The following is a 12,799-nucleotide window of genomic DNA, read 5'->3' on the forward strand; positions in this document are numbered from 1 at the left end:
ACGCAAAGGGCAGTTAGACTTCCTGATCGATTGAGCCGTGCCCTGCTCTGACGTCTCAGCAGGCCTCAAGATGAATGAGCTGACCTACGAGGGAAAAGGAGGAAGAGGGGGGAAAGAGGCGAAAACAAACCTTTGGCTTTTAAATCTCAGAGGCTTGTGTCGCCGTGGTTACAGGATGGGAGGGTACAGTGTTTATCAATACTTGGCTTTTTGTCATCGAGCGTCTTCTCTGATTTACCATCACTTTGGCTACGGACTGGTTGTGGTTTCTTTTGGGCCATGCAGATAATCTACTGTGAGACTTTGTTGCACTATAACAGAGACCCCGTATTGCTGCCTTTGTTAGTCAGAGGACACATTAGTTTTTTATATTGTGTCCCCTTTTGTTTGGACCATCTTTGTCTCTTTTCTTGTCAGTGTGCAGGTAGCTGATTTTTGCCACCTGACACATCTTTTAGAAAGCTGGGAGTGCAAACCCTTCCACAACGAAGCCAGTCTGGTTTTAGTTTCCGAAACCTAACGACAAACCAAACCTTTGTTTTCAGTGTCGACATCAAATGCTTGTAAATCCGACTGCACCATCCATCTTGATTTCCTCAATTAAACTCAGAGCAGGGTTTCCACTGGGTCTTAAAAAGTCTAAAATGCGATAATGTGAATTTCAGGCCTAATTAGTCGTAAATATGATTCAATATTATGCGCTATGTCTCAAATGCATTTGGGTAGGCCTAAATCATGGTAACATTCATACTTCTGTCATGCTTTAAAATGAGTTGAGAATGGAAAATGTTTTGGCATAGTTTATAATGTTTCCCTGTGTTGTAGTTCTTTCTCAACTCTGGGACGATACATCTCTTCCTCTTTAACTTGCAGAAACGTCTTCAAAGAGAATAAATGCGTCTGTGAACAAAATCCAGGAAACAACTAACAAAGTTAAATGCAATTTTGCGATTACATAAATCTACTTTAATGGAGATATAGGACTGTTGCTTGTGCTCGTCGCCAGCTGTGCATTTTTGTGTTGCTGTCGACTGTGTAAATCTTTGTGTCATAAACTGCGCCACAGCCAGAGACATATTTGAGCAGGGTCTGTTCAGTCCAGCACATGAGAGCCATCCATCACTGCTCAGCTGAGGGCCCACCTCTGGCCTCGGCCCCTCGCTGCCACTCAGACGGGGCACCACTTACACGGCCGCCAAGAGAATGACCACTAATAATTGCAACGGTGCCCATACTGAGTTTGAGGCTAATTAGCTGTGTATCACCAAAAGTGTGACCTCCATACTAATAGTGGGTATTTGGTTTGCAGCAGGCACAGCTAACAACAGACTCCTCTTCCCTTCACTTTTCCTTCTGCACAGTCCTGGAACGTTCGCATACTGTAATCGCTCTCACAAATATCCAGTGATGATATTAATCCTTCATTACGCCAATTAGGAACAAGAGCATTCAATCAATCAATCTCATTAGTTTCTTTGTGAAGTAGCCCGTCTCCATTCCCCCGCATGGCGGTACATATACAGTATTTATTGCCATGATGCTCATTTACTGTCGGTGCTTATTTAAGCCGCTGCATCGCTGTGGAAATGCCTGCGCACAGATGACTCCCTATTACATTTTATATAGAACACATAAATGAGAATATCAGTCAGGGAGATGATGACGACGCCGTTTCGTGAGAATGACTGTAATTTTCTCAGCACAGTAATAATGCAATTCCCTATTTAAGAGAACAGTAGTTGCTGTGGGTAACAGTCATTTTCTAGCTGTAACTATCTCAATCTATTTCACACGCACACACATGCACACAAAGCACCTGTCTGCACACAAGCCCTACAATCGTCTTCGAGGCAGATCTGGGTCCAGAAAATGATTTGGCTGCTTCTTGAATGTGGGGCTGCACTGGTTGTAGTGACAGCACCGACTGCGTGTGGAGGGAACGGCTGTGAAGATTGCACACAGCATTGAGCTAATGTAAACTGTATGACAGTTCATGGAAGAAACTACCGCTGATCAGGTTCAGCAAAACATACCATATGATAACATTTGAATATTAACATTCACGACTTCAGCCAATTAGAAATGCCTGTGGTTTTTCTACAAACAGAAATTCAATAAAATATTTATATATTCTTAAAATTACTTCTTCTCTTCCATGAAAAACTCCTCAATCCAACTCCTCATTTTAAAGTCTTAGATGCAGGATTTCTCAATTTATGTGCAAAGGCCCTTTTACTACTACTAGGCCTACTGAATTAGCAGTGTGGGTTGTTATGACACATTTACATTGTTTCATTGGGTTCCCATGCAAGTATGAAAGGCAGGAACCTGGTTTAGTCCTTATCTTAACTAGTTATTGGATCATTAGAGTGGACAAAGTGTTGTCTGTTAGGTCCAATGTTCCGTTTTCCTCCACAACAGCGACAGCCACAGTCCGTCCCACTGAACACGATAACTCAGGATCGCAGTGAGGGAAACCCTTCACATTCGCTTTAACTCAAGGATGAACTGGTGTCCATGGTTAAAGGTCACTGTAGTTTCACAGAACACACTTGTGTAGCATCTTGAATGTAATGTCTCAGATGAGTTTGAAGGAATTTCTTCAATTTGAGGACTTATGTTTATGAGTACTTCGGGATGACCTGATCATAATTTGGGGGTCACCGAGGTGACCGTGTCCATACATTTTTGGCCGTAAATCAACACTAATACGTAAATAAAATACATTGAATACCTTTTTATTAAATTCCTTCCAAGTCTATGTATTATATGTCATGGATGGCAGAAGCATGCAACCACAAAGCTTAATACCGCACGTGACCACAGTAAATGCAAACGGAGAATGAACTGCTAACTGAGTGTGTAATACAGCGGTGATGAGGTATAAATCATCCATCCATTATCTATACCTACTGACACTGGTTGGGTGGCTACGAGATGAGGTATAATACCAGTAAAAATATGGATCCGTTAGCAGCAATGTGGTAAAAGTTTTAGTGCCTCTATATTAGTCTGAGGGTTCTTAGCATCCTCTAGCGACCCTGTAGAAGTGATCCTTCACCAACCATTTCCAGACATGCAAGGATGGTAAAAAGACAAAATGTACCTGCACACACTTGCATGCACTTACACAGTTTTTGCAAACTCGCATCCTCCTTCTGCATACACACTTCCAAGTACTGTAACCTCAAGGGAATGTCACTCAAACCATTGAAGAGCCACAAGCAGTGATTACTGTGGTCTAGACGTAGTCTCCTTGTGCTCCAGTACTGGAGTCGGCCACAGTGATGCCTGTTGAGCTGATGTTCTAAGAGCTTTAATGGACTGAAAAGCCACAGACGAGAGCGCGGTCTCTGTTGCGCGGTTTTTAAAGATGCACTCATATATGTACTCTGTGATATGTTGTGAGCCAATTAGAAAAATCTCTGAAGTGAAATAATCCATAGAAATGCTAAGTTTTAAGGGGGGGTTTAGCCGTGCAAATGAGAGCACAGAGATGTAAGAGGGAGCACAGCCTCTAGGGAGAGGTAGCAAACCTCATAGACCAGTCTGCGCAGTTGATTAGTGCGTGAGTTACACACAAACTTGCTTTCTGCAGTGTTTTAAAGGCCCCGTTATTATGTTGTCTGAAGGCCACAATCACATTATTGCTGGAGTTGGAGACACTCTAAGTGTGCTTTTACAAGCTATTCTCTAAAAGAGCCACGGCTGGTGATTGAGTCTATCTATTGTCTATCTCTCTAGATAACACTGTGCGGCGCTCCCAAGAGGCCGCAAGCGTTTGTTGTTCGCATTCCTTCTGTGTCTCCTTCAAATTCACAGACATCTTCAGTACACTTGACTTTTGAAAGTCTTTTTTTCAGCCCACGTTCTGCTTCACCATTCAAGCCTTGCGTAGACTCGTGTAGCAGATTCAGTATTGATGAGGCTGATCGATCGGAAGAGGGACCACCCTCCCCTTTCCGTTGGTCTTGAATAATCTATCGCTCATTCAATATTCCGTTGCAAGCATTAAACGTCTGCAGTTTGAGATTCATCCCGCTTTGAGGTTGAAGTCCCCTGAGAACAGAATTCTAACTGTTGAGTCTTTATTTATTTCATATTTAAACAATGCACTATGCATTATGCAGTCGACTTGCAGTTAATACTCTCACATTAGAATACGCTAATGAGACGCAAACCTGATATATATGTAGTTTGATTAAGGTTTAACCTTTAATTTACGTCGTGACCTTTAATAAATTGTACTGCCATTTCAGACACAGGCCCTTTTAAGACCGTCTATTAACATCAGGAAGGGAGGAATGAATGAACTTGCGCAACCATGAAAGATTTTACCAATTTAACCATTATGTGGTGATCAGTGGTGGTGGCTACGAGCAAATGAATGTATGGACACTTAGATGCATAAATATACGTTTGATTCATTGTGAAACTGTTGTCGGACCTGAACGTAGAGCTGACCACTTGTGATCGGCTCGCTCAGGACGGATGTTATTACCAGGTTTGAACGGGGTAACAGACATGTTCCCTGGTATCTTGTGTCCACAGACATCATTTTGTGTCAAGCCTCTACGGTTAGGCGTCAGGATTTGATCTCATCTTGTGGCCCCTGGAGACTTTGTCACAGAAGTGATCCTTGACTGCAGCTCCTCAAGTACTCTCATCATCACAGGGGGATTGTGTGACTTTTTGGTCTAATGCGGAGCAATATCAATATCGTAGTTTGCTCGACATCTGCCTCGCCTGAAATTTAACTGGATATAAGATACTCTGATGATTGCCTTTTCCCTCAGAGACGCACAAACCGAGTTACATTTTAATCTTCCGTGACTTACAGTATCTAAATTAAATGAAGTGGCCTGCGCCTACAACATTGACACAGTGAAACAGATCTGGCACAGGAGTAATTGTGGGAAATGAAAGTCGTGCTGTGTACTTTGTTGTTCATCTATAAAAGCAATGTAATGATCCAGACTGTACCGTACACAGGCGTAGTGACATCAGGCCGGTTGTGTGCGCGGAGGGCAGCAACAGTTCCTGATCGCAGGCCATTCAAACAATGGCTGACCATTACCCACAATTCTTTCATAACTGCTCCTGGGGGAATTTGCTGTTAATCTGCCCGCTAACATTTTGTTTGTGTTGCTTTATTTCCTTTGACAACAAGCTGGTGATGATGGTAATCAGCTTTAATTGGGAATTTGATGTGATGTTGAAATTAAGCGCTCACAGCTCAGGCCATATCTGAATACAGCTGATTGTTCTAAGTGATTGTGCTGGGAGATATTTCTGTAATGTGGCGACGCGCACAAACAAATGCACGCAACCACACCAAATACAATGTTGTCAGATGAAATTTTAATCAGTCCCTCCCCCGCTAGGCCTCAGAGAAAACGGGGCTTATATAAATGTCCTCATGCTTCTCAAAACATGGTAGCACTTGTTAATAAGACAACATGGATATAATCTCCACACATGCAGGCCCGTGCCCCGTCATGGAAAACATTCGAAGGAGAGAAGCATGAAAAGCCCATGTACTCCTTGCCAAATGCACACGCACACACTTCAACACACAAACGCACTTTCAGTTTTGCCGCAGCCAAGCCAGAGGTCTCAGAGATGGGGGGGGGTGATGATGGATGTGCTGTATCCACTTCTTCCAGACAGCTGGTCCGCAGAGTGGACAGAGGGACAGCAAGGGGCATCGGTCAACACACACTTTAGCCCCTATTTTAACTTGTGTGTGTGTGAGTGTACGTGTGTGTTACATTTTTTTTCTATACATCGTAGGCATTGCACATGTTGTGGGGACCTGAATCTGTCATATTATGGAGACTGTTCTTCCTCATTGGGAGTCTTCATCACATAAATCATTACATTTTACTGTGACAACATGCTTTACGATTGGGGTAAGTTTAGGTTTAAGTTAGAAAAAGGGTTAAGATTAGACAAGGGTTAAGGTTAGTCTCTGGGAAATGTACAAGTTACCGTAGGTTCTTGTGAAGTCATTGAGGTGTGTGTGTGTCACACTCACATTATGGGGACTTGTGTTCCTTATGGGGACAAATAACAAATCCTAATAACGTAAATCATTGAATTTCAAGGTGAAGACATATTTTAAGGTTAGGTTTAGGTTGAAGTTAAGTTTAGGTTAAAGTTAGGTCAGGCAAGTAGTAACTATGGTTAAAGTTAGGGTAAGTAAATCAATGCAATTCAACGTAAAGTCCTCTGAAGTCATGGAGACGTGTGTGTGTGTGTGTGCGGACACACGTCCTGGCTTCTGTCCTGTCTCTGTCTCTTACCGTGGTTCCTCAGGTGGAGGACTCTGGGCCTCGTTCTCCCTTCCCATCTGCCCCGGCACCGCCTTTTTCGTCCCTTGGCTTGCCACGCTGACAGGCGGAGTTGCCACGGTGATGGATGACTCTGCGCTTAGTTTCAGTGTCAGAGTCCTGCACCTCTGCTACCTGCCGTGTGGGTCCCTGTCAAAGACTTCCTGTCAGGTCAGCCGTACCCCCCTCTCCTCTTTTATTCCGCTTTTCATCTTCAGCCTGCGGCTCTCCCTGCATCTCTCCTTTATTTAGCTCTCTGCCGGGACCTAGTTTGAGCAGTTTGAGAGTAAAATTTCCCAGGAATAGGTTTTCAACCTGGTAACTTCTGAAGCGCAGCGGAACAAAGTGGCTGATGACGCCACGTGTAAGCTCTCTCGTGTCACATACGGCAAGATTTTTCATTAAAATCAATTCCCCTTAAATCAGTTGGATTGCTCGAGTCTATTAACGGCCTACGCACAGAGCATGTTAATGGAGCCATTTTCCTTAATGAGCTGCGTGATGTGAAGTCACCGCTTCCTCTCCTTTTCGATAATTTGTACAACGGCAGTGAGTGAGTCCCTCCGTTGTCTGTTTGTGTTGGCCCGAGCGCACCTTCATTCGTCAATGTGTGGTCGTGTGTTCATTATACAGCGAGCCTCTAAGACTGACCCCAGCTTTACGCCACGCATTTTAAATACTGGCCCTTTTGTAATGAGGTCCATAAGCAAGGCACTCATGAGCTTTGTCTATGAATATAATTAACCAATTAGCCTGTTCTTTATTAGAGACCAGCAGCAGCCATGCGTCTCTGCTACCAGGGACTAGTTAGTGCTTTCTAATGAGCTTTTAGCTTCCAACCAGAAACCCCGTCAAGCATTATTAATAAAGAGGCTATTTGTGCAGGCCTTTCAGCTTAAAAACATAGCAGAGAGCATGCTTACTGAGATTTATCTGCATGATTAATGAACATGGTGGCACTGAAAACCCAGACTTATAAACAAAAGGGGGTTAAAGTCACTTCACACCAATTAATTCATGATATTTCTTTACAACAATGTGAGTTTGTCGCAGTATCTTTTCAGGAAACTGGAGATTTCCATTTTTATTTCCGACGATGCATCCTCACTATATAACAAGCGGAGATGTATTTCCTATAAATGTCCGCAGGCTGTTTTTACAATACATCCAATATTATACCCACAATTTCCCAAAGCATTGTATTACACCATTAAACTGTCAGCAGGAACAAGGAGGAGCACAGAAACGTTGAATTACTTATTCTTTACATAGAAAAGAGTAAGAATACGTTGAGGATTCAATTCTCTGTCCTGTGGTGTTGCACTGGAATCATAGCAGACTTGATATGCTACTAACAAAAGCAATTTGTTACAGGTTAGATTCAGAGTAATGGGTGTAAGATTTCTCGGAGCCTTCAATTGATCAAAGAGACATTGGGCGAATAAAGACGTGGAAACCATCACTGTGCTTCAGGGGATGCTTTGAAAAGGATTTAAAACACCAATACAAAGCACTTGTACAGCCATCGCAAAAACTATAAACTCTACAGGATTGAATCTTTACATGTGTCAGGAAGCCAACTAAAATCAGCATATCTCTAGACATCATATTCATATTCACTATTCAGGCTTATTCAAGTGATTCAGGACAAACAGGGGATTAATTCACCTGTCGGGAGAAAGAATTACCTTGGAATGACAAGAATGTATTCGATATGATGTAACGTACGTTAATTAATCAAAGGATTTATGTCTGAAGAATAATGCAGGTGCTCAAGTGAAAGATTTCACAGTAAATGGAATCGCTATTGAAGGTTTTTAAGGGATTCAAGAGTCTTTGTGGTCATTAGCGGGCGTTGCGTTCTACCATGACCTTCGTACTTTGCTAGTTATCTATTGACTCAAGAATAAACACAAAACAAAGACATAAAGAATGAACATAGAAGTATAATATAAATAAAGAGTTTGTAATAGAATGCGAGATAAAAATAATTGCTCAGTGAAATCTTTAGAATTTTACATTCCTGAGTCAGTCGATATGAAGATATACATTATAAGATGGGAGATAGATCAGGGATTTTGCTCTATTCTATATCCGATAATGTACCTAGTTGTATTAAGCCTTTGTGGGCAATGTTGTAAAACAAAGAAAAACACATATTTTTTCTTAGATTTTTTGTTTTAGATTATGATTAACTAATTGTTTTTCAGGGGTTTAATATGCTGGATTTGCCCAAATCAGATATTCTAGTTTGATTATTTTATCCATAAACAGTTCCTAACTGATTTTCCTTTCAATTTAATTTATCGTGATTATTGTGATATTGTGATGATACATAACATTTGCCTCAAAAGAGCATTTAATCCATATCACCAGGCCTTATATCTGCGGTATTATATCAGTATAAAATACACACATACATATGTTTACTCTTTTTTCCCTAACTTACAAGCACATACATATTATTCCATTTATATATACAAAAGATATCTTGATAAATATTGCTAATGAGGAGTAATTGTTATTTTTTTTTTAAAAAGGAGAAGAAGAGGCCGCTGCCACAGTGAAGGAGTAAATGAAGAGGTTGCAGTTTGGTCAAACCTCATGTTTTGCCTCTGTTGGATGTGAAACCACTCGAGCCGTACGCACCTGCATCACAAGTAACTGTATGGAAATCCTGCATAACAGCAGTCAAGACCCCAGCTTATCTCAGACGCACAACTGGGTAAATCACCTGGGACTCTTTACACTCTGAAATCTGACTGCTGCCTCTCTCTCGCTCGCTCTCGCTCACTCTCTCTCTCTCTCCGTCTCCACAACACAAGGATGAGTGATGCTGCCTCGTCTTTGACTGGCAGAATAAATGCCCGCTACCACAACAGCAATTCTGGGAGACAGACAACAAGCAACAACAGAGGCAGACAGACACACAGCGACTGTGACAGTGTACAGCGGGAGAGCCAAAGCGGTGACAGTGTTTGCAGAGGTAGTGCGTTGTTTGAGCCCAGCGATGATGACGAGTGAGTCAGGAGGCAGATGCACAAACATGATACTCCCATGAACGTGACGGCACAACCGCAGGTCTGGTTGGGGAAGCTCTGCAAGGGGGATAGTGACAGTGTGAATGAAGGGTGGACTTGGAATATACTCATAACTAGTAGGACATTGACGGCTACTGCATTTTAGTAGTTGTCAAATATTCCCCCCCAAAAAGTACATGCTCAGGTGGCTCACTTTTTATTTTATTTTATTGAAATAAACATTAATAGTGAGTGACTGACACATTCATATGGAAGCATGAGCTCCCCGTACACCTCTGTTCAGATTAACATCACCTACATACCCCAATGGTTAGTGTAAAGAGAAATGACTCGTGCAAACAGACATGCGACACTTGATCACCATGATGAAATGCCATTAACAAGTGCATGGTGGTAAACGTTATTCCGAATTATGTGCGTACTGCATCTTGTGGACACGTTGCGTTCATTTCTGAGAAACTGTTGCACAAAACAAAGGCAGGATACCCGAGGTAGCCATGATGTTTATGTCAAAAGCAAGGATATCTCCATCCTTAAAGGGATAGTTCACAGATAAAAACTAATTATCTACTCACCACTATGCCGATGGAGGGGTGGGTGAAGTGTTTGAGTCCACAAAACACCGGCCTCCTCTTCAGACGTAATAAAATAACAGAAAAAACACAACATGCCTCCATACTGCTCGTGTGGTGTCATCCAAGTTTCCGCAAGCCCCGACATTCATATTCGACTCGAAACAAGGTCATTTTAAAACTTGGTGTAAATAACGCTGTTTCGAGTCGATGCCGCATGACAACTTGGCTTATGACTTGACAACTACTTTTCAACTACAGCACCCCCTGCTGCATAAATGCTCTAGATGCATTGCCATTAACTCTACTCTATTACTGCGCCGTGAGTAGTCTGTGAAACCCCTAATAACTATAGTGTTTTATATAGCATTTTATTAGTGGGAGAAAATGGGAGATGGTGTAAGAGATCTAAAGACCAACAACATTTTAGCGCACAAACAGGTATTCCACTCGGGAAAAACAAAATTAGCATCAAGAAACCTTTTAAGTCCCACCTTGCTCATTGCTAATTAACACAAGAAAGAGAGATTGAGACAAATAAAGGTAAAGGAGGAAATGAGTAAACTGAGGCGTTTGGGGATGGTGGCAAACGAGCAGGAGCGAAAAGCAAACAGGAGCGAAAGATGGAGATGAAACACCGGAGGCAAAGCAAGGTGCGAGCAGAAGGAAATTTGCACACGAACGGCAAAGCTCGCCAGCAAACGGAGGAGCGAGGACAGCACGACCAAAAGAAACAAACAAAAACGTCGGGATGGAAAACGGGAAAGCGGCACAAACAGAGAGATAAAGAAAGATTGACAGGCCAAAAGGGAGACTACAGAAACGTACATAGCATCAGGCTGATATTGTCATTCTGTGCAGCCGCTCTGCTCCAATGTGCTGATTATGAGAGCATCATTTGAGACTGACAACCTCGTTCCAATAGTACAGCATGCCAAACACATTCCCAGCCCCCATCTCTCTCTTTCTCTTTCTCTTTCTCTTTCTCGCTGCGTTCTCCCCCTGAGCTCACACAATAGCCGTTTGATGAAGACTGAATGATTGGAGGAGGAACGAAGTGAAACGTGAAAGAATAACAGAAAAAAAAAAACATGCTTGGAGAGGCTGCCGCTGATGGGGAGAGTGCAAAAAAAAAAGAAAAGCGAGAGAAACCAGATAGACAGAGTAAAGAGCGGCGAGGAGGTGTGGGGAACATGGGTTCAATGCAGCTGCAATTAAAGGTGCAATTTTGTGCCAGGGAATATGCTAATTCCTCCTTTGTGTGAGCAGTTGATTGGCCATCGCGCTGCACGCCAGGCGGCGAGGGAAGGGGAAGCAGTGGGCTTGGAACGCTGCTGCCTGGCATGGCGTCCATCACAGGCCTCATTTAGCTACACCATCACAGTTGGCAGCACCGGAGGAGAAAAAAAAGACACACTTGTGTCAGCTGTCTCTCCCTGCGTCCGTATGTACGTACATCCAAAAGGGACGTAGGGAAATAGTTGCTAGCTCAATTAGCGAGCTCCAGAGACGCAAACCGGAACAAAGATACTCATTAATAGTCATGTATGACCTTTATATATGAGCTGAGCCTCAATCCACCGAAGACTGGATGTAATTTTGGACCTGAGGGATCCTGGGAATATTGAAGGAGTTCAGGCTACATGAGAGGAAAGTGAAGCTACTGTATAATTTCCACTGCAGATCGTGTTGCTAGGATTAAACTTAAGAGATGCTGAAATTTACGGAGACATTTCCAGCTAAAGTGCCTCAGTATGTATGTTTAAACTCCATGTGAGGAAGAAATTAAACGTATAGAGAGATGTTATTGTGGTTTATTTAAACAGAACCTTTTCATAACGTAATCACTGCCTCCTTTACCAATCGAGCAGCTGGTTTCATTTTACTTTACAATGTAATCACATGGTATCATTGTGGAGTCTAAAATAGGCAGAAGTGGGCTTCTATGCCCTCTGATTCATGGTACATGTTCTCGCTGAGACTTGTATCGACGTTCAGCATATCACAGCATCACGTACAATTAGAAACTAGAAATAAAAACTATGCTGTGCTGTTTCTTCCCTTTGCTCTGAAAACAGCCTCAGGTCTTCGTTGGCATTGATTCCACAATATGTTTCAAACTCTCCATTGAGATTCTGCTCCGTGTTGCCATCGTCATTGTGTAAGTTGCACAGATTTGTCAGCTGCTGTGAATCTCCCGCTTTACCACATCACAAAGGTGCAATAGTGGGTTCAGATGTGGTGGCTGGGGAGGCCACTGAAGTGCACTGAACTAATTTTCATGTGCATGAAACCAGTCTTTTGCTTCGTGACATCAACATGATGGCAGTAGCCGTTACACGCTGGGTAGATTGTGGCCATAAAGGGAAGCACATGTTCAGGAACAATACTGGCAGGTTGGCTGGTTATTGGTAGTAAAAGGCCAGAAGTGCGCCAAGAAAACATTCCTCACATCATTGCACCACCAGCACCAGCCTGGACTGTTGACACGAGGCAGGTTGGGTCCGTGGATTCATGTTGTTGACATCGAACCACCTCGCAGCCTCAGCAGGAATCCAGATTCACCAGCTCAGGCTACGTTTTCCCCTCCCTTAACTGTCCAGTTTTTGGACGTCTCTTACCAGCGCAGTCTCCGATTTCTGTACTTGGCTGACAGGAGTGGAACCTGACGCCATTTTTTGCTGTTGCAGACCATGTGTGCCTCAAGGTTGGATGTGCTGTGAGTTCTGAGAAGCTGTTCTGGCATTTCTGTCTGCAGTCCACTTACTAGGTGCTTTTAGTTATTGAAATAGTCATAGATGGCACAGTGAAAAAGATCAGAGATTTGGTCGTTCTAGGACTATCTCTTGACCTG

Source organism: Hippoglossus hippoglossus, chromosome 22, assembly GCF_009819705.1.
Source record: "Hippoglossus hippoglossus isolate fHipHip1 chromosome 22, fHipHip1.pri, whole genome shotgun sequence".
Lineage (NCBI taxonomy): Eukaryota > Metazoa > Chordata > Actinopteri > Pleuronectiformes > Pleuronectidae > Hippoglossus > Hippoglossus hippoglossus.